Below are 20,275 nucleotides of genomic sequence, written 5' to 3' on the forward strand. Positions count from 1 at the left end.
ACTAATGAAGACTATAGAGCTATTATAATGCAAGAGCTAGAACTCCTAGATAAATGTCACAAGGCCACTTTTGATCACATTAGAGCATATCAAAAATATATGTCTACTAGTTATAACAGGAAGGTTTATCCTTGGGAATTCCAAGTCTATCCTAGGGATGTCTAATTAGAAATGTGTGATTTCCTAAAGGAACATATTTTGGCTCATTTTGGTGTACCCCAAAAAGTGGTTTTTGATAATGCCAGGTACTTGTCATCTCAAGAATTCACCTCATTCTATTTTATCATGGTACTCTCTTGGCTCATTCTTCATATTATTCTCCTCAAGGGAATAGAAATGTGGAATGAAGCAATAAGAACACGATATCTATTATGAAGAAGCTAGTAAGTGAAAATGCTAAGGATTGGCACAAGAAACTCTTTGAAGCACTTTGGTCTAATAGGACTACCCCAAAAAGGGAATTAGGGATGACATTGTTTGAGATAGTATACAATATAAGTGTTCATGTGTCTTTACCTTTGGACATAGCATCAACAAAATTATAGTCAGTGATCAAATATGAACATTTCCAAAGCAAATTAGAGAAAATAATTATATACTTGACTAAATTGGAGGAAGAAAGGGACAAGTTAACTAATCATATTAGAGAACATCAAATGAGGGTTAAACATATATTCAAAAAGAAAACTAAACCAAGGAAGTTCATGAAAAATGATGAAGTATCACAATGGGACAAGCGTAGGGAGGACAGAGGAGCTCATGGAAAACTTGAGTCTCTTTAGAAGGGGCCTTTTGTGATACAAGAAAAAATTGGTATCAATGCATTCAATTTGGCATATCTGGATGGAGAGATCTTACCATTTGCTTATAACAGACAAGATCTCAAACTTTGCAAGATCTTATTAAATATGTTGTCTTTCTTTCACATACTTTCTTTTTTTGTTTCCTTGCTTTTCATTTCTTTTTTTTGCTTTCTTGTGTTTCACCCTGTCTTTTTTTTTCTTTTACCCTAGTCTTCCTTGTGTCAACTAGAGTCCCAAGTTCTCTGTGTTTTGTAAAACCCAGTCCCAAGTTAGAGCCAATGTTATTTCTTGTTTTCGTTGGGATAGTCACCTTTTTTTTTTGGTTCCCATTTCTCTTGGAACCATTGGCTTTGATCTCACCCTCAATCCAATCCTATCAATTTTAGTGTTTATGAAAGAATTTTCTAGTTATAGTCTTCACTTTGTTCTTTGCCAAGTCATGATCCTTCTATCTTAGTGGGGTATGAGCTATTGAACTTTGTGAGTTTGAACTCCTCAAACCATTTTGTACATGTTGAACCATTTTGTACCAAGTTTTAATCGGTTCAACAAGATTGACATTTTAAAAATAACTTGGAAAAATAAAGGTAGGACTTCACACCTATAGACGTCACAATAAAAGGACATGATATCATGAATTTGAAGATGGATCTAAGTGTATCTAGATGACATGAGCGAAGAAATATTTGGTGCACTAGTCCCTGAGAAAAGAAAGGTAATTATGATGGAGTTTTGTGTGTTCTAAAATCATTAAATGTAGAGCTTGCATAGATCGAGGCCCACAAAATAGAGAAATTTGGGCATGTGTTGAGCCAATTATAACATTTAAATGATGAAGAGATGAAAAGATGTCTATTCATGATAGTTACTACATTGAACCTCATCATACCATCCTATAAGGTGGACAAAATCTAGTTAGTATCCCTGCACTCACATTAATTACCTTTAAGTTTCTCTAAATTGGACTCATTCTAGATGGTAAGTCTAGTAAAAAATTAACTATGGAGAAACATAGAATAGTTAATTCAAGAAGTTCAACAGAGTCACTACTATAGGTTAAAGGTAATTTTCCCATACCTTTTTAGTTGAAGTTTCAATTCTCGACAAATTTTCCATTTGAGGTTCGTTGAATTATGTGGTTCTATTGCTTGAATTAAGAAATGAAGTCATCTCTAAATTTTTTTTTGAAGTTTTTATAGTATGGATTGCAAGGGTCCTTTGCTAATTGATACAAACCTAGTGGGGGTCAATATAAATGGGGTTTACCAGAAAATATAGTCAAACATAGAAGTTGAATATATAGGTAAAATCATGGATAGTAGGATACTACAAGCTGCAAATTTTCCTTAGGCTATAATCATCCTTGAACTAGCTCAAGAATGTGGTAATCATTATGACATTAGGTCTTGTTGTATTAGGAGGAATAATGAAAGCATCCTACTTTTAGTTAACCAAGACATTATTGCCTCTATACTCAAAATCCCACATGAAAACTTTGTTGAGTTTACCCCCACTCAATCCCTTGCTGGGTTCATCCAAAATTTTGAGAAAAATTGCTCAATTATAGCTCAACATTGGACGGAAAATTTCTATAAAGGAAGTTCAAGGCTTCCTAAGGTTTTGAACAAAGATCACATGCAATCCCATATACATTATTTAGTAGTCATGCTACATAGAGTCAGAGGTTCACCTGAGGTGTATCTTTTTGAAGATTGGATGTACCATTTCATAGATATCATTTTATATGGGAAGCAGTATCTAGATTAGGCCAAGATTATAGAAGGATCCTTAAGGAACCAACTTAAATTAGCACAAACCATTAAAAAAGATTTCTTCATGTCCTCATACCTCATCAATTGTCTAGCCTATACCCAAAATCTTTCTTACTTGCCACATGAACCTTAGACCAATGAAGTTTTCATATATAATTATTGTCCTCTTATAGAAGAACCAAGTGATAGATGATTACAAGAAGGTTCATGGGGTAAGTGCACCAAGTTATGGTGCCAAAAGGGGGGTATAAGTGGACACCTTTTTTCTGAAATTAGCAATTTCTAAACTTCAACAAGAATTTGAAGATAGTTACACTCAAAATTTTAAGATATGATAAAAACAAAAGTAGTAGTCCTTTGAATCTAGTTTCTAAACTACCAATTTTTTTTCAAAATGGTTTAGTTTTAGGTCTTTAAAAAAGGGGGCCACAAAAAGTGGTACTGTTTATTCCAAAAAAACATAACACAATACAAAGTGTGGCCCCCCTAAAATTTTAACTTTTTTTTTTGAAATTCTTTAATCACTCTAGTCAAAAGTTACCTAACACTATGTAGTTTATCCCAGATTTTTCGGGTAGTTTTATAATGTGTATTTTTTAATAAATTTTTTAATTAGACACATCCCAAAAATGTGAAATATCTATGTGCTCCCCCTAGAAATGATTGAAAACTAATCTAAAATCAAAACTTCTTTTTTTCAAAGTGTGTAGAATGGAGTCTAGTTTCTAAAAAACTAAATTGTTGCAAAATTCGATGAATGAACTAAAATCTATAGCCCAATTAGTACATGTTGGATTTTGACAAAAAATGGGCATACATTCAAAAGAAATTATAGATGAAAGGCTTGAAATAGTTCAGATAAAAAATAAATTATATGGTTATCTAGCTAACACAGAAACCTACAATGTCATGTAACCTAGTTTTATCGATGTTCAACCATGAGGAAAATTGAAGGAGAGCACACAAGAAAAATCAATCATTTTTTGTATGTTTGCAGCAAAACACATCTCAGACCAGTTTAGAGTCTGCAAACCTTTGAGTTAGATCCCCAAGGCAAAACCAAACCTTAGGCTTGGTAGAATGCAAAGCTTTGAATAGCACATGCACCCTATAGTGCATGCGTGCTATAGCACGCACATGCTATTTAAAGATTTTTAAATTTAAGTCTTAATAGCACATGCACGCTTTAGTACGTACATAGTATAGAGATCTAAATAGTGCATAGAGAGGGAAGGAGAGAGGCAAAGTGAGAGTGAGAGAGAGAGAGAAGAGGGGGGGATGAATGTGTGTGTGTGTGTGTGTGTGTGTGTGTGTGTGTGTGTGTGTGTGTGTGTGTGTGTGTGTGTGTGTGTGTGAGAGAGAGAGAGAGAGAAAGAGAAAGAGAGAGAGAGAAAGTAGGGGATGGGAGAGGGGAGAGAGAGTATGGGATAGGAGAGGGGGAGAGAGTATGGGATAGGAGAGAGAGGAAGTGAGAGAGAGAGTAGGGGTGGTAGAGAGAGTACGAGATGGGAGAGAGAGGAAGTGAGAGAGAGTAGGGGTGGTAGAGAGAGTATAGGATGGGGGAGAGAGAGAGAGATTGAGGGTAGGGGATGGGAGAGAGAGATGAAGTTTGTGAGAGAGAGTAGGAGTGGTAGAGAGAGAGTACGAGATGGAAGAGAGAGATTAAGAGTAGGGGATGGGAGAGAGAGAGAGTAGGTAGTGGGAGAGGGAGTGAGAGAGGGAGAGAGAGAGGAGGATGGGAGAGTGTGTGTAAGAGAGAGTAGGGCATGGGAGAGAGTGTGTGTGAAAGAGAGTAGGGGTAGCAAAGAGAGAAAGTAGGGTATGGGAGAGGGGAGAGAGAGAGTAGGCAATGGGAGAGAGAACAAGTGTCAGAGAGAGTAGGGGTGGCAGAGAGAGAGTACAGAATGGGAGAGAAAAATTGAGAGTAGGGGGTGAGAGAGAGAGAGTAGGTGGTGGGAGACAGAGTGGAAGAGGGGGAGAGAGAGAGAGAGAGAGAGGAGGATGGGAGTGAGAGAGAGAGAGAGAGAGTAGGGGATGGGAGAGGGGAGAGGGGGGGAGGATGGGAATGTGTGTGTGTGTGTGTATGTGTGTGTGTGTGTGTGTGTGTGAAAGAGAGAGAGTAGGGGATAGGAGAGGGGATAGAGAGAGAGTGTGTGTGCTTGAGAGAGAGAGTAGGTGGTGGGAGAGGGAGTGGGAGAGGGAGAGAGGGGGGATGGGAGTGTGTAAGAGAGAGTAGGTCATGAGAGAGAGTGTGAGAGAGAATAGGGGTGGTAGAGAGAGAGTAGGGAATGGGAGAGAGAGTAGAGAGGGAGGGAGAGAGAGAGAGAGAGAGAGAGAGAGAGTAGGTGGTGGGAGAGAGAGTTGGAGAGGGAGAGAGAGAGGGGGGATGAGAGTGTGTGTGAGAGATCTAGAGAGTAGGGGATGGGAGAGAGAGAGAGAGAGAGGAGGGGGGATGGGAGTGCATTTCTATCAAAGAGAGAGAGTAGGGGATGGGAGAGGGGGGAGAGAGAGAGAATAGGGGATAGGAGAGAGAATGAGAGAGAGTATGTGGGGGGAGAGAGAGTGGGAGAGGGAGAGAGAGGGGGGAGATTGGAGTGTGTGTAAGAGAGAGTAGGGGATGAGAGAGAGAGAGAGAGAGAGAGTAGGGGTGGTAGAGAGAGTATCGTATGGGAGAGAGAGTGAGAGTAGGGGATGGGAGAGAGTGTGAGAGTGAGAGAGAGAGAGAGAGTAGGGGGTGTCAGAAAGAGAGTAGGGGATGGGAGAGAGAGTGAGAGTAGGGGATGGGAGAGAGAGAGAGTAGGCAGTGGGAGAGGGAGTGGGAGAGGGAGAACAAGAGAGAGAGAGAGAGAGAGAGGATTAGAGTGTGCAAGTGAGAGAGAGAGTGGGGGATGGGAGAGGAGAGTGGGAGTGTGTGTGTGCGTGTGTTTGAAAGAGAGAGAGTAGTGGATGGGGAAGGGGAGAGAGAGAGAGTACCCAAAGAGAGTAGGGGATGGGAGAGAGAGAGTAGGAGGTGGGAGAGGGAGTGGGAGAGGGAGAGAGAGAGGGGGGATGGGAATGTGTGTAAGAGAGAGAGAGAGGGGGAGAGAGTAGGGGATGGGGGAGAGTGTGAGAATGTGAGAGAGAGTAGGGGGCAGTAGAGAGAGAGTAGAGAGGGAGAGAGTGAGAGTGAGAGTGAGAGTGAGAGAGAGAGAGAGAGTAGGAAATGGGAGAGGGAGAGTGAGAGAGAGAGTAGGGGATGGGAGAGGAGAGAGAGAAAGAGAGGGGGATGGGTGTGTGTGTGTGAGAAAGAGAGAGAGTAGGGGATGAGAAAGGGGAGAGAGAGTAGGTAGTGGGAGAGGGAGAGAGAGAGGGGGGATGGGAGTGTGTGTGTAAGGGAGAGAGTAGGGGATGGGAGAGAGTGTGAGAGTGTGAGAGAGAGTAGGGGATGGGAGAGAGAGGAGAGAGAGATAGAGAGAGTAGAGAGGAAGAAAGTGAGAGAGAGATAGTATGTGGTGGGAGAGGGTGGGGGAGAGGGAGAGAGAGGGGGGGATGGGAGTGTGTGTGAGAGATATAGAGAGTAGGCATGGGAGAGGAGAGAGCAAGCGAGAGAGAGTAGGGGATGGGAGAGGAGAGAGAGTGAGAGAGAGTAGGGGATGGGAGAGAGAGTAGCTGGTGGGAGAGGGAGTAGGAGAGGGAGAACGAGAGAGACAGAGAGAGAGAGTAGGGGATGGGAGAAGAGACAGAGTGAGAGTAGGGAATGGAAGAGGAGAGAGAGTAGGGAGAGAGTGAGAGTAGGGAATGGGAGAGGAGAGAGAGTAGGGGATGGGAGAAGAGAGAGAGTAGGGAGAGAGAGAGTGGGGGATGGGAGAGGGTAGAGAGAGAGTATGGGATGGGAGAGGAGAGAGAGTGAGAGAGTAGGGGATGGGAGAGAGAGTGAGAGAGAGTAGGCGATGGGAGAGGGAGTAGGAGAGGGAGAGCGAGAGAGAGTAGGGTAGGAGAGGGGAGAGAGAGTGAGAGAGAGTAGGGGATGAGAAAGGAGAGAGAGAGTAGGGGATGGGGGATGGTGGGCTAGGGAGAGATTTATTCTCACATAGTGCCTATGCACTATAGTGTGTACGTGCTTTATAGTGCGTACACGCTATAGTGCATATGCACTATGTCAAATCACCAAAAAATGATCATAAAACAAGTTTGGCTCCCTACTAATCCATATTCTACTTTTTTTCTATTGTGCATTTTGTTGCTCTGATAGAAAACACGAGTTTCGAGTTGTTGGAAGTTAGAAACACTATTTGAAGACTTTTTGAAGCTAGCAAACACCAAATTCAATCATTGGATACACAATTTGAAGGCTTTTTGAATATTCTTTCTATAGAAAAGGTTAGTGCAGTTCTTTTTAAATTTGTTTGTTGATATATAGAGACAAATTTGATTATAATTTGACATGTTTTTTAATATATAATAAATTTATTGAGATTTTTATGTTTGAATGAATTGTTATTTGGAAATGGTTATAAATTTGGCAAGTTGTTTGATATGTATTGTGCATTAATTGAAATAATTATAATTTTTATATGTATTTGAATGATTTGTAATTTACAAATTGTCAGTAATTCAGATGTTTGAATAATTTGACATATAGAAATCATCATCATACCAAAGAAGAAAATAAAAACTCAAACAAAGGAAGACAGGGAGGCAGATTTGGAAATTAAAAGAGATAAAATGAAACTACTACATGAACAAAGAAAATTGCAAAGCAATAATGAAGAATTGACTTTCAAAGAGGAACAAGAACCACAAATACAAAGAAACAAAGAGGAAGAATTGGAAAGACAAAGAGAATGAATGGGACTGTTATGCTTAAGAAGACAATTAAATTGTGAAGCTACACCATCTTCCAATGTTGGAGTCATATCATCCTCTCATGTTGAAGAGACACTAATTTGTAGATCCAACAATGTACACACTCCATCATGTCATGTTGAAAGCACAACATCAACATATCAAGTAGTGATATTCCATCTTTTGCAGCTTATTGCCAAGGTACATCATCTTTGGTTCAAGGTATGCAAAACACTCAACCTTATGTTGATGTTCAAAATGTTGACGGAATAGAAGAGATTATGACACCTTCTAGAATTCATTTTAGAAGAACAAAATATTTGATTGATATTGATACTAACATTTTGAAATCAATGCCTGACAAGATTAGCAAACGTACTTGTCAAAGAAAAGTTAATCATATGTGGAGATTATTCTTTGAAGAATTAAATATTATAGGTCAATGCCAATTATTTGTTGAAATGATGAGGAATTTAAAATTTAGGCCTATCATGAAGATTCTCAGCCTAAGAATGATGGACAATTCAAATGAAAAAAGCATTGTAAAGAATCTAATGAGTACTTATGACAAAGTGGGTTCTAAATCACGCACCAAAGACAATAATATCACAAGATGAGTACTTACATCAACAATAGTAAGTACCCAAATGAAGAAAGCTTGACTCATGAGAAAGAAAAGTGAAACATTGAAAATTGGTAGAGGTACTCTAAGGAGAGTCATGCTAAGGCATGAGAGATTGTAAGATCCAACAAAAAATGAGTTATAGACATTTAGCGGTAGACTACTGTGAAAGGATAAAGAAATTAGTGAAGTTTTGAAATCATTGATCGAAGATTTTTGGAAAAATAACACACATGTTTCCCCTAATCAAAGAGATGTTGTAAGAAGGAGGATTGGTAGCCAAAATTGCGACCCACATGTAAAAAGAAAAAAATTGGACTCAACTCAGACACAATTTTTTGTAAAATTTATTGGTATGTATCCTCAAATTTGAATAAGTCAAAGATTTTTTGAGATGGGTAAACCTTTTTATGTGAAGATAAATCACACATGCACAACTTGTTGTTGTAGGATACATATTGAATTTTCTAACCATTTTGATGTTTTTAGGCATATATGTGTGTTTTTGTATTTTAAGTTTGTTTTGCAAGATTGTGACATGAATGAGCCACCAAGATCTTCAAGAGAATTCATATCCAACATTTTATGTGAAATAGGGGATGGCCAACAATTTTACAAGACATCATGCCTAGATGGTACATGCTTATTTTGTGGTTCTTTGACACTTTTATCAACTTGTGAACATATGGATAGTACACATGCAATTGGAAATAAAATAGTAGATTACAAAAAATTTAAGATAGTGACATATGCTCTAAAAGATGAGAAATAGGGTAAAAGATGTGATTTAGTCATTGAAAAGATTCCAGTGTATGAGTTCATGAAGATTTTTTGTGAAAAGATTATTTACGAGTATGCAAGGCATACACATAGAGTTCGATGGCTAGATTTTCAATTCAAGTTGTGCAAGGATACGTTTCCACTAGATACCATTGTTTCAGTTGTAGAATTCACAGAGAACTACACACTACAACCACAAAATGAGATGCAAGAAAAGTATTATACTTCTCAATAGGTTTCCATATTTTTTCACATAACATTCATGCATTCACCTACAAGTATAGAGGATGACATGAAGATTTTGAGGGAGTACCATTTTTACATCAGCGATGATTGATCACATTCTACAGAGTTTGTACATGGTTCTTTTCAACTATTTTATGAAGATTTGGCTATCATTGGCATAACATATCGTCAACACATTATTTGGTCAGACAATTGCGCATCTCAATTCAAGAATGCACGGATGTTCTATTGGTTGAGTAGGATACACAAGTTGTGTAGAATTCTATATATGTGAAATTTCATAGAGGTTGGTCATGGAAAGGGAGAGCATGATGGTGCAAGGGCATACATCAAAAGAGCCTTAGCTTGTAAAGAACTAAAGTACAAAGATGGAGCAATATTGATAGATGCAAAATCCATCATCTAGTGGTGTAATGCTACAATGGGTCCAAGTAAGGAAGGTGAATCTATGGTTCATAGATTTTTTTGGTTAATAGATAATATTAACATGGCACCATATGAGTATTGTTGCACACTAATAGGATCAAGTGAGTTGCACTCTTTTAGAAGCTCTAATGTAGGTGCATGGAGTATCCACATATGAAAAATGACATGCTATTATCCACCATGTGCAGAGGAAAATCGAGATGATTGTAAGTCAACAAAATGGGTGGACAAATGGGATATACAGGTTTTGGACCCAATTAACACCTATCATCCCCCACAAGCACTAGAAATGGTAGATATGGATTCATCTATTGACCTTGATGATTTGTCTGATCTAGTGCAACCTAATAATATATATATATTTATATATCTTTGTAATTTCAATATGTAACTTTATAACTTTCACCTAAGTATTTTCTGAATTAATGACCACATTTTGTACATTTGTCACTGCAGGCCATATTTTTACTATTATTGCACCTGAAGACAATGAAGAAGGGATAGATTATTATTTGTGTCATTGTGTCCAAGCCAAACAAAAATTGGATTACTTAGTTATAGATGGTGAAGGTTTAGAGCACCATATCAATGTGGTGGTTGTAACTGGCACATGGCTTAAATGATATTCTATGAAGAACCATAACTTTTGGTTATTGGAGGATTGAGAAACAGAGAGGAAGATTCTTCATTATTCAAACCTTGTTGTCACATCAAATGTCCACTTGATAAAATATGGCAGAAAACCACATAATAATATTCTTTGGAAAGTTCATGAGTTAGAGTATGAGGGAATACTTGAGACATTAAAATGTAGATCAGATCCATTTGGTTCATTAGATTGAGTAGGGAGAGAGGGAGAGAGAGAAAGAGTGGTCAATTGGATCCTTGGTGTCATTATAAGCTAGGATACCAAATTGAACCAAAGGTCAAATTTGAGGAATTTGAGTTATTTTTAATGCAATAAGGAGTTTGTAGGTCTTTAGATAGATTTAAATTCTTGAGGTCTTTGGGCAAAGATTTAGGTGTCTAGAAGATCAAAAGAAGTTGCGAGGAGTTGGAGTTTCCCTTTCTACCATTCCCTCCAAATTCATTGTATTCCTCTACCTTGCTTGTTTCTACATTGGTATGTTATTTGCATACCGAATGTGGATTATTCCTCACCTAAATACAATGTTGCAACCTCTCCCCCAAGATTGTCCATATACAAGGTGGGTATTGTTATTATGTGTAAGTGGAGATAAGTTTAACTCACAGATTTTATGTTTTGATTTGTTTAGAATCTAGATACATTATTTGAATTTATATTAGATTCTTTAATAGGACCCATTTTCAAATTAGTCATTTGAATAAGTGAAAGTTTAGAATTTGTTGTTTAGATCAAAATGTAATGAAAGAACATGAAAATTGTTAGAATGTGAATGCTTTGTGATGTAAATTCATCATTGTGTGCATGTAACCAAAAACTTGAAATTGGCAAAAGCAAGGATATAATTAGAGAAGTTTCCAAGACTCATCAAGTCATTTAGTAAGCCACTTAATCATTGCTAGAAGCTCAAACAAATAATTCTTTGCATTTGGAACATTGTTACCAATAATGATATTATGACTAACATGCTTTTATCTTTTATTTATTTTTTCATCTATAATTATTTCAAATAAACTCCAAAAAAAAATTATTTTTGAATTATAGACTTATAAAACCCATCTTATAATGCTAGATTGAATTTTGATGTGTTATCATCTAAGATATATATAAATGTATGATAAGTTTAAATTAGTTGAATCTATTGGGATAAGTGGTATTGTAATGGATGGTTTTAAGATTCATTTGAAGAATATGAAGGGGCATGAGTGATGCAAGTCATTAGACAAAAAAATATCTTCAATGGAAATGGAATTAGGAGCAGCAAGAGTTGCTAGTGGAATGAAGATGAATGGAGTGGAGAAAGAAAATAAATCTTCTACCAAAAAAGCATTTGTTTTGATGGGAATCAACACTTCTTTTAGCAATAGAAAATGACGTGATTCTATCTGACACACTTGGATGCCACAAGGTCAACAACTATACTCAATTAAAACACTTGTAACAATTATAAGTTTTTAAATTTGAATATTACTATGTCTTGTTTGAAGCCCATGAATAAAATGGGAAATGGGAAATGAGAATGGCAAGGGAAAAGTTGAAGAAGTTGGAGGAGGAGAAGGGGATAGTGATAAGGTTTGTGATTGAGCACAGTGCTACACCAGTTGGCATTTTGGATCATGCAATTGAAGAAGAAGATACAAAGCATAATTAATTCCTTAGACTCGAACATGTTGAAGGCTATCATCAGCTCTTAGCAAAGACCACGATCTACTTCTATACAACACTCACTAAATGGGATGCTCATTTCTATGTTAAAGTTGATGATGACGTGCATGTCAATCTAGGTACATTCTCATCATTCATGGTTTAATCTAAATAGTATATTTTATGTTATAATTACTTTAGATAGTTCATGTGTTTTTTTTTTGGGTAGAACTTATTTGTTGTTTTTGTTTGACACAGGTAATTCTACATAAAAAGCTAGTGCCATTTTATATGTTGTTTAAAGTTGATATCTATCTTTAAAATCTAACATTTTTTAAATGTGTGTAATATTTTAATCCAAAGATAATTGAGAATTCATTGAGTCTTCAAGAACTAGGTAAAAGGTATTTGAAAAGGTGATAATTTGGCCTTGTCCTTCGAAAAGTTTGGAAGTTTGCCAAGGAAAACTAAATTTTGACCTACTAGGATTTCTAGGCCTAAGTTAGGGATATTGATCTTTTGAAGGTGTTGGGGCCTTGAAAGTGCATGAATCCTAGTGGTTTAGTCCTAAAAATTCTGAATCAAGTCTAAGTTTGAAGTCTTGAAACCTTTTTACTTGTTTTGCCTTAATTGGTCTAGTTGAGGGCAAGTGTCCCTAAAGCCATATTTTGATCCAAGTTTGCCAAGAGCCCTAGGAAAAGGGAAGGACCTTAGGAGAGTGGAGTCCACTTGGATAAAGTAAAGGTCATCATTCAGCAAAGGCTGGTAACCAAGACATCATCCTAAAGTGGGTTTGGGTACCCTTAGAGGTTTAAGAACCAAGTGGCAAAAGTAGGTTGTGTGCTTTGCATTAGTAAGAGTCATTAGACCTAGGTGTGATAGCTAGGGTGTAGGAAGTCACAATGTATTTGGAAGAGTCACTAATTGGCCTAAAATTCAAGGCATACCTTACCATAGGGCAATCAAAAAATTAAGGGATAAGTCTCTAGCTTAGGGAAGGGTCCCTAGCATGGAATTGCTAAGGGATAGCCCATTTAACAAGTTCAAAGTGTTAGAAAGTATTTTGCATGTAGTAGAAGTTTGAATTATATAGGTGGGCATAGAAAAGAGTAAAGAACATACGAAGCAAGTGAATTGAACAATGCACATATTGTTTCATCTTAAATAACTAAGTATATTGAGATTTGACTTTCTTTAAAAAGGTTCAAAGGTAGATTGAAGGTCATCATCAACATTATTTTTGTTTAACATAACCTTTCAATATGTTGCTCTCGATTTTTGCTTGGTAAGAATTAAGTACAAACCTATAGAAAAAACCATTTGCATTGTGGCTCATGTCTCTTAGTGGTGCAAGAGAAATCTCACATGGAATGATGAAATAATGATGTTTGGACCCCTTAGGTTCACCTTTAACCCTTTTGTGTGGCCCATTAGCAATTTGGGTATATTATGAACTCATTGCTCAATGAGGTCACAAGGGCACAATTTATGTAATTTGAATGAAAATACTTATAATATAGGGTCTATTAGTTGTGTTGGCTCAATCTAGACTCATTTGAATGGTTAAAATTCCTTTTAAGCACTAAAATGTAAAAAATGCATTAAAAGTGCAAAAGTTGCTATGCAACTTTGCAACTTTTTGCATAACTAAGCGAAAATGCTTCTAATCTTTCCTCCAATGGTCAAAACCTTTCAAATATGGTTGGATTAGTTGGGGAAGACCTTTATATATCCCTTTTGGGAGGGTTGAAAGTACAATGTACATTTTTAGCATTGAAATCAATAAAAAGAACCTTGTTTTTTGCATTTTGGACTATTTTTCTATATGGTACAATCATGTACATATTCCTAGGTATTTGTGCTTGGTATGGTTGGATAGATATTTGAATAACCTTTCTAATGCAATTGGTTTGAGGTCTTCAAATTCTGTAAAACTCAATTTATTCCGATTTTAGTGCTGACAACCTGAAATTGAAGGGTTTCAAGGGTTTTGATTAAAATCAAGATATAATGTGAGATTCCACCATAGGAAAATTATGGAATTTTTTGGAATCCTTGTATTTTTAATGCACTTTAAGATGATTTTTGTTTTAGGTGATAAGAGGTAGGGAGAAGGAAGGAACATGATGCCCTAGATGCATATACCTTGTATGCATCAATATACAAACCTGTTGTCCCATCATTTTAAGGCCTCAAAACTTCATATTATGGTTTGTAACTTGGTAATCAGAATATTTGGATCATTCCTCAACATCTCCAATTTGTCTCATGTTTTTAGCACGTGTTTAAATAGTGCCTCCTTTGTAAATGTGGCCTAATTAGCCCTTGTGTCTAAATGTTGTCCCCACGGGTTTTGACAATTTTCTTGCTAGTGGGATCTCTCCACTTTGGAATCTGATAGTACATTAGAAATAGGAATTAATCTCAATGTTAGTCTTTTTTTTTCATGCTAAGTGTACAAGTTGCAAACCTAAGTCTAATTCCTTGGGCAATTAGGAATCCAAAAGGTTAATGAAGAAACTATGTCCTTTTCTCAGTTTGGGGTCTTTAATCCTAGTTGATATGCCTATTCTAATGTAAGAACATCATTTCTTGAGTCTGAGTTCTTGGTTCCATGTCTAGTGGAGGTTTCTTGTATTAAGCAATATTTGTTGTCAAGGTGAAATTGTGGGGTCTTGAGCCTTGTTTGGGTTGTCAAACCTTGTTAGGTTGTACTCTCCCAATCTACCTTGTTAGTACCCTGACACTTACATCACTTAGGCCCTTTTTTAATGTCTTTGAATGCCCTTGCATTATCCTCATAGTTACTAGTGTATAGGTCGATATTTGAATCTCAACATGTGAATAGTTTGTCTTAGTTATCATATGTATTCAAGGTCCTTGACATCAATTACAAGTCATAAGTTACATGCATTAACAAAATTCAATTGGGTCTCACAAACTTGATTGCAAGTTTTCTCATGCCTAAGTGATTGGCAAGCCTTAAGACCCAACCAATAAGTCATCCTTCTATGTTGATAGGCATGTATTGTAATCAAGTCTCTAGGAATTTATTGCAAGCTCTTTATGCATCTTCATATATCATTGGGTTAAGTCTTTCATCCCTACAATCTAGTCTTAAAGACCTAATTACATATCACCCTCTTAACACAATCATAGTTAAGTATTTGAGATTTGACTACATATCAAGATGTATTGAATTTACAACTTGTAATGTAGCTCTAGGACCCAATTACATATTGTATCTCTTCTACACTTGCAATCAAGTCTTTAGGTTATGATTACATATCTTCTTTATAGACACTTGTAGGCAAAGTGATGCAGAGCAAGATGGGGCCTTCCAAGTTCTATGAGAAAATACTTTGAACAATGTGTTTTCCCAAAGGTTTATGAATGCAACCTTAAGGCTTAAGTTTCCCAAATTAGGTAAATGACTTATCCAAAGACTTCTTAGTAATATAATGGTTTTGAATACCTGAATACACCCCAAATAACCAATTTACCAAATACCAAGAGTCTATCTCTAAGGTAAACCAATCATCCCAACCTATTAGGCCTACAAGCCCCAATTAGCCCTCAAATGTTGTCCTCTTGCATTTTTCTCCACATATTTCCATAACATCAAGAAAATAAATCAATATTAAGATACCTATTTAGCTTCTCTATAACATATCAAAAGATGAGGTATAGTTGTTTTGGACCAAGTATCTACTGTTACACTATGGGCCACTTTTTAGGCATAAAAACCCCTCCATTTACAAAGGAACTATATGTAATAATTATCTCCCAACCATAGAACCTAGTAAAGTATCTTAATATGATCCTAAAGTGAGGATTATTCAATTGGATTGAACCCATCAACTCTCTATAGGTGCTTTTTATGAAACCCTCACCAAATAAGGCCAAAAACTAAAGCCTCTTCAAATCTAACCAAGAAATCAATTTCAGGACCTATTAGTTGATCCTATACCATATTTATGATAATTAATTTGACTATTTTACATAGAACCATGGCCTCCTTTAGGCAGATCTCTTGCTATTATACCTATGGCATCAAATTTAATGCATTTTCATACACCCAAGCACTCCAAACTTGTCCAATTGGATGATCATTGGTGCAGGGAACCAAGGAAAATAGATAGGTGTCATCCTAGTTGTGAATTAAGAACAAGGTTGCAAAATGATGTAATAAGACCCAAGATGTAAGGTCAATTGGACTCTAGGTGCCATTATAAGCCAAAGTGCCAAATTGAATAAGGGGATAAAAAATGAGCAATATAGGTGATTTTTCAAGGAAAAAAAGATTTTTATGTTTCTTAGAAGGTTATAATGGTCCTTAGGGTCATTGGGTTAAGTTTTAGGTGTCTAAGAGTTAAGATGTCAAAAATTGCAAAAAATTGCAAAAGTTGTCAAGCAAAATTGCAAACATGCTGACAACTTTGCAATTTTGTTGAAAAACCAAGTGTACATCACAACCACCATTTGAAATGTGGTTATAACCATTTTAATGGAAGCATATATGTATGAGATGACTATACAGGCCTCAGTAGGTGATGGTTGTACAAATTTGATGTCTTTTGAAGCAATAAAAACCTGATTTTCTACCATTTTTTCTGTGTTTTGTTGTTGTACAGACATGTACAGATTGACACATGTGAAAATTTGATATAGTTGGATAGGTATTATAAGTATCTTTCATTTTCATTTTGTTTGAGGCTTTGATCTATTCACTTGTGTAGGATATTGCCATTCTATTGAGGGTTGTCAAGGTTAGCCTGTAAATTGACTAGATTGCACTTATGGCCCTCTAACTTGCAATCCAACTATGGGATCTTGATTCCATTTGGTGGGATGCAAGTTATGGGTGTATCCTTACATATTCTAGAGTTTCAGGGATAGAAAAGTTGGTTTACTATTTTTGCTTGTAGGCCCTAGGCTAAACATCATCATATGTTCAGTCTGGTTTTGAAGAGAAATTAGTGTAAAACTCTCAAACTTGTTGTAATGACCCAAGTGAAGGTTCAAATGGATTGTTAGCATGGTGAGGAAGAGTCCCAAGTGGTTTTGTTGATTCTATGACCCCATCTCTTGATACTTGCCTTGGAAAGCTTGCCTAATTAGGCCTATTAAGATTGTGAACCTAGTTGGTGTTTAGGTATGTTGGAATAGGATCAGCCCATGAGTCTTTGGAATCTTCAAGAATATAGAAAAGGGTATCCAAAAACGTATTTTTTTTGCCACATTGTTTGGGGAGTTTGGGAGTTAACCTTGGAAAACTAAAAATAGACCTACTAGGATTTCTAGGCCTAGATTTGAGAAATAGGTCTACTGGTGGTGTGGGAACCATAAAACTAGATGAATTCCAGTGGGATAGGACTAAGTATGACAAAAAAAAAGTCTTTGTTTGAACCCCTGAAAGGATTTTTCCTAATTTTTCCTATTTGGCCTAGTTGAGGGCTACTGTCCCTAAAGCCTTATTTTGGCCCAAGTTTGTTAAGAACTCTAGGGAGAGTGTAAGACCTTGGAGAAGTGGAGTCCACTTGAATAGATAGAGGTTAGCATTGGATAAAGGCTGGAAACCTTGTTTGGCATCTTGCAGTGGGTTGGGTGCTACTAGGCACTTAAGAAGGTTTTGGTGGATTAAGGCTATAGACTCTGCACCAATCATCTACATCATCTGATTATTCCCTGCATTAGTATGCATAATTACATATGATTCATTTTAATAATCCATCCCCAAGTCACAGTTAGAATAGAAAGGGGATGATTACATCATTTTGCTTGAAGGAAACTAGTGCAAGGCACCAAGGCAAATGGATAGAGGTCCTAGAAACAGAGGACATGTTTAAATATATTGTACATGGAGAGGACAACATGATGGTACGAACTGGTGAACATTTGCATGAATAAAACTCTAATTTTCTTCCATTTTCACTATTTTTCTATGTTGTACGAAACTGTACAGATTGGAAGAAGGGATTAGTTGACATGTTTGGATAGACTGATGAACTAGGCTTCATTTTCTTTTGGTTTGAAGGATTTATCTTTCCATTTTTTCAAATTATTGTACTTTTTGTTCAAGTTGCTTGTTTGGGGCTGAATTCGAGGGTTTTGTCAAACATGTGCCTCTAACTTGCAATCCCACAGTTGGAATTTAATGCCACTTGGAGGGATGCAAGTTAGGGGAGTGTACTTTGATATGGTAGAGTTTTAGGCCTGGGGGAGAAGGTTTCATATTTTTACCAGCCGGCCCTAGGTTGAACATCCCTATGTGTTCAGCCCAGATTTGTAGGAGAAGTGGTGATTAGATTTCCAAACCAACTGATCTGACCTAGGAAAAGGGTGAAATGGAGATGTGGTATGGGGAGGAAGAGTTCCATGTAGTTGTGCTGGTTCTATGAACCCATATCCTAACACTTTCTTTGGAAAGCCAACCTAATTAGGCCTATTAGGTCTATGAACCAAGTGGGAGTTAGGACATGCTAGAGTAGGTTCAACCCAAGATATTTTGGAGTCTTCAAGAAACTAGTAAATGGTATTTAAAAAGGTAATTTGTTTGATACCTCATTTGTAAAGTTTGGAAGTTAGCCATAGAAAACAAAAAATTGACCTACTAGGATTTCTAGGCTTAATTTTGGGAATTTGGTCTTTTGGGGGTGTTGGAATCCTAAAAGTGCATGAATCTCTATGGTATGAGCCTAGTGATGTTGATCCTAGCCTATGTTTGGAGTTTAGAAACCAGATTTCACATTTTGCCTTATTTAGCCTAGTTGAGGGCTAGTGTCCCTAAAACTTATCATTGACCCAAGTTTGCTAAGAGCCCTAGAGAAGGAGAAAGACTTTAGAAGAGTGGATTCCACTTGGAGAGATAGTGGTCAGCATTGGATAAAGGCTAGTAAGCCTGATTGGCATCTTGTAGTGGGTTGGGTGCTACTGGGCACTTAGGAAGCTTTTGGTGAAAGAAGGTTGTAAGCTCTACATCAGAAACAATGTGAAAATGACTATCTATAGCACTTCGTCTAAATAAATGAAAACTTCAAATTGGACCTAGGTGTGGTAGTATGAGTATTGGATGCCATTTATTGCAAACTTGCAAACACAAAGAGTTTTATTGCTGCATTTCACCAATCTCATTGTGTCCATGGTCATTGTTCTCTTTTCATTCATGTTTGGGGGTATGTCCAAGGTGCAGAGCACCAAGGCACTTGGTTTATACTTTGTTTTTCTTTTTTTTTTTACCTACTTAGGCTAGAATAAACAACTCTTGGATGAGAAGTCCATGGTTGTCAAAGAAAGACATCATTTTGTATGGTTAAGGCACTTTATGCAATTTATAAACAAAAGTTGCTCATTAGGAAAATTCAAAATTTTTAATATTTTTGGTCAAGAAATCCTAGGGCTGAGTTTTTTTTAGTTGGTTTTAGGTATGTTGGAACCTTTTCCAAGTCCTATAAGTGGAATCAAGTGAAAAATGTAAAAATTACACTTTTTGCAAAGTTGCATTGTTAAAAGTTGTAAAAGTTGGTCAAATTTGCAACTTAGAGGGAAAAGGGTTACAACTATTAAAATATTGGTTCTAACCATTAAAATATCAATAGGAGATATATATATCTCATTTGTGAGGTATGGAGAGCATTAATATACAGATTGGAAGAAGTTGCAAAGAATGAAATTTAATTTTCAAGTCATTTTTATTGTTGTTTGCACACTACACAAAATGTACAAGCTTTTAGACAAGATGTGGTAATTTTTAAGATATATCTTTAAATCAGCTTTCTTTTGCTTCTAGTCTCATCATTCTACATGTTTTCTAACTCAAGTTATTGCATTTTTAGTGAAACTAGGTTTTTAAGACAACATTTTGGTGCACACAGCAAAAATGGGCCTCTAACTACAATTTCCTTGGTTGAAATTTCATGCCCACTTGAGAAATGGTAGTTAGTAGGGTCCCTTTTAAGATTCCAGGATTTCAAGACCGGAGGATGTGTTTTGTGATTTTTCCAATCAAGCCCTAGGTCAAGTACCATGAAGGATTTGACCTCTTGTAGCATGTTGATTTGTGAATGGCAGAAGTTTTGGAATTGATGAAGGGCTGAGCATTTGAAAATAAGTTATTTTAGTGTTTTTGAACCTTCCTAAGTATTGAGTTCATTTCCATTACCTTGTTTCCTACTAGTTTCTTTGTAAACCAATCATCTACTTAACTAGGACATGTTTGGGAACTAACAATCTCCATTTAAGTTGAAGTCTCCATTTAAAGGTGGCAATGAGTTTTTTGTTGTTCTATTAAGATCATTAATATATTTCAACAAGAACTTTGAGGGATCATGCCCAACTTGAGTATCCTGGCTTCCCAAGTCCTATAAATGCAAAGTTGCAATGTTGCTCAAAAAGTTGCTTGAGTAAATGGAAGTTTGGAGAGTTCTAACTATCCATGCTCAGGTATATGAGCATGGGAAACATTTTTTTGAAGGTTAGAAGATTTCCAGTCAGATTTGCAATTTTAAGCAAC

The 20,275-nt window shown here is 36.7% G+C and overlaps 1 pseudogene; it reads left to right on the plus strand.

The window, feature by feature from the left end:
- The window catches only part of LOC149533190 (putative beta-1,3-galactosyltransferase 8), a 56,477-nt pseudogene that overhangs the window by 26,499 nt on the left and 9,703 nt on the right, over positions 1 to 20,275 (plus strand).

The sequence above is a fragment of the Cupressus sempervirens genome, chromosome 10, assembly GCF_028749045.1.
Source record: "Cupressus sempervirens isolate cs-2001-9-10 chromosome 10, ASM2874904v1, whole genome shotgun sequence".
Taxonomy (NCBI): domain Eukaryota; kingdom Viridiplantae; phylum Streptophyta; class Pinopsida; order Cupressales; family Cupressaceae; genus Cupressus; species Cupressus sempervirens.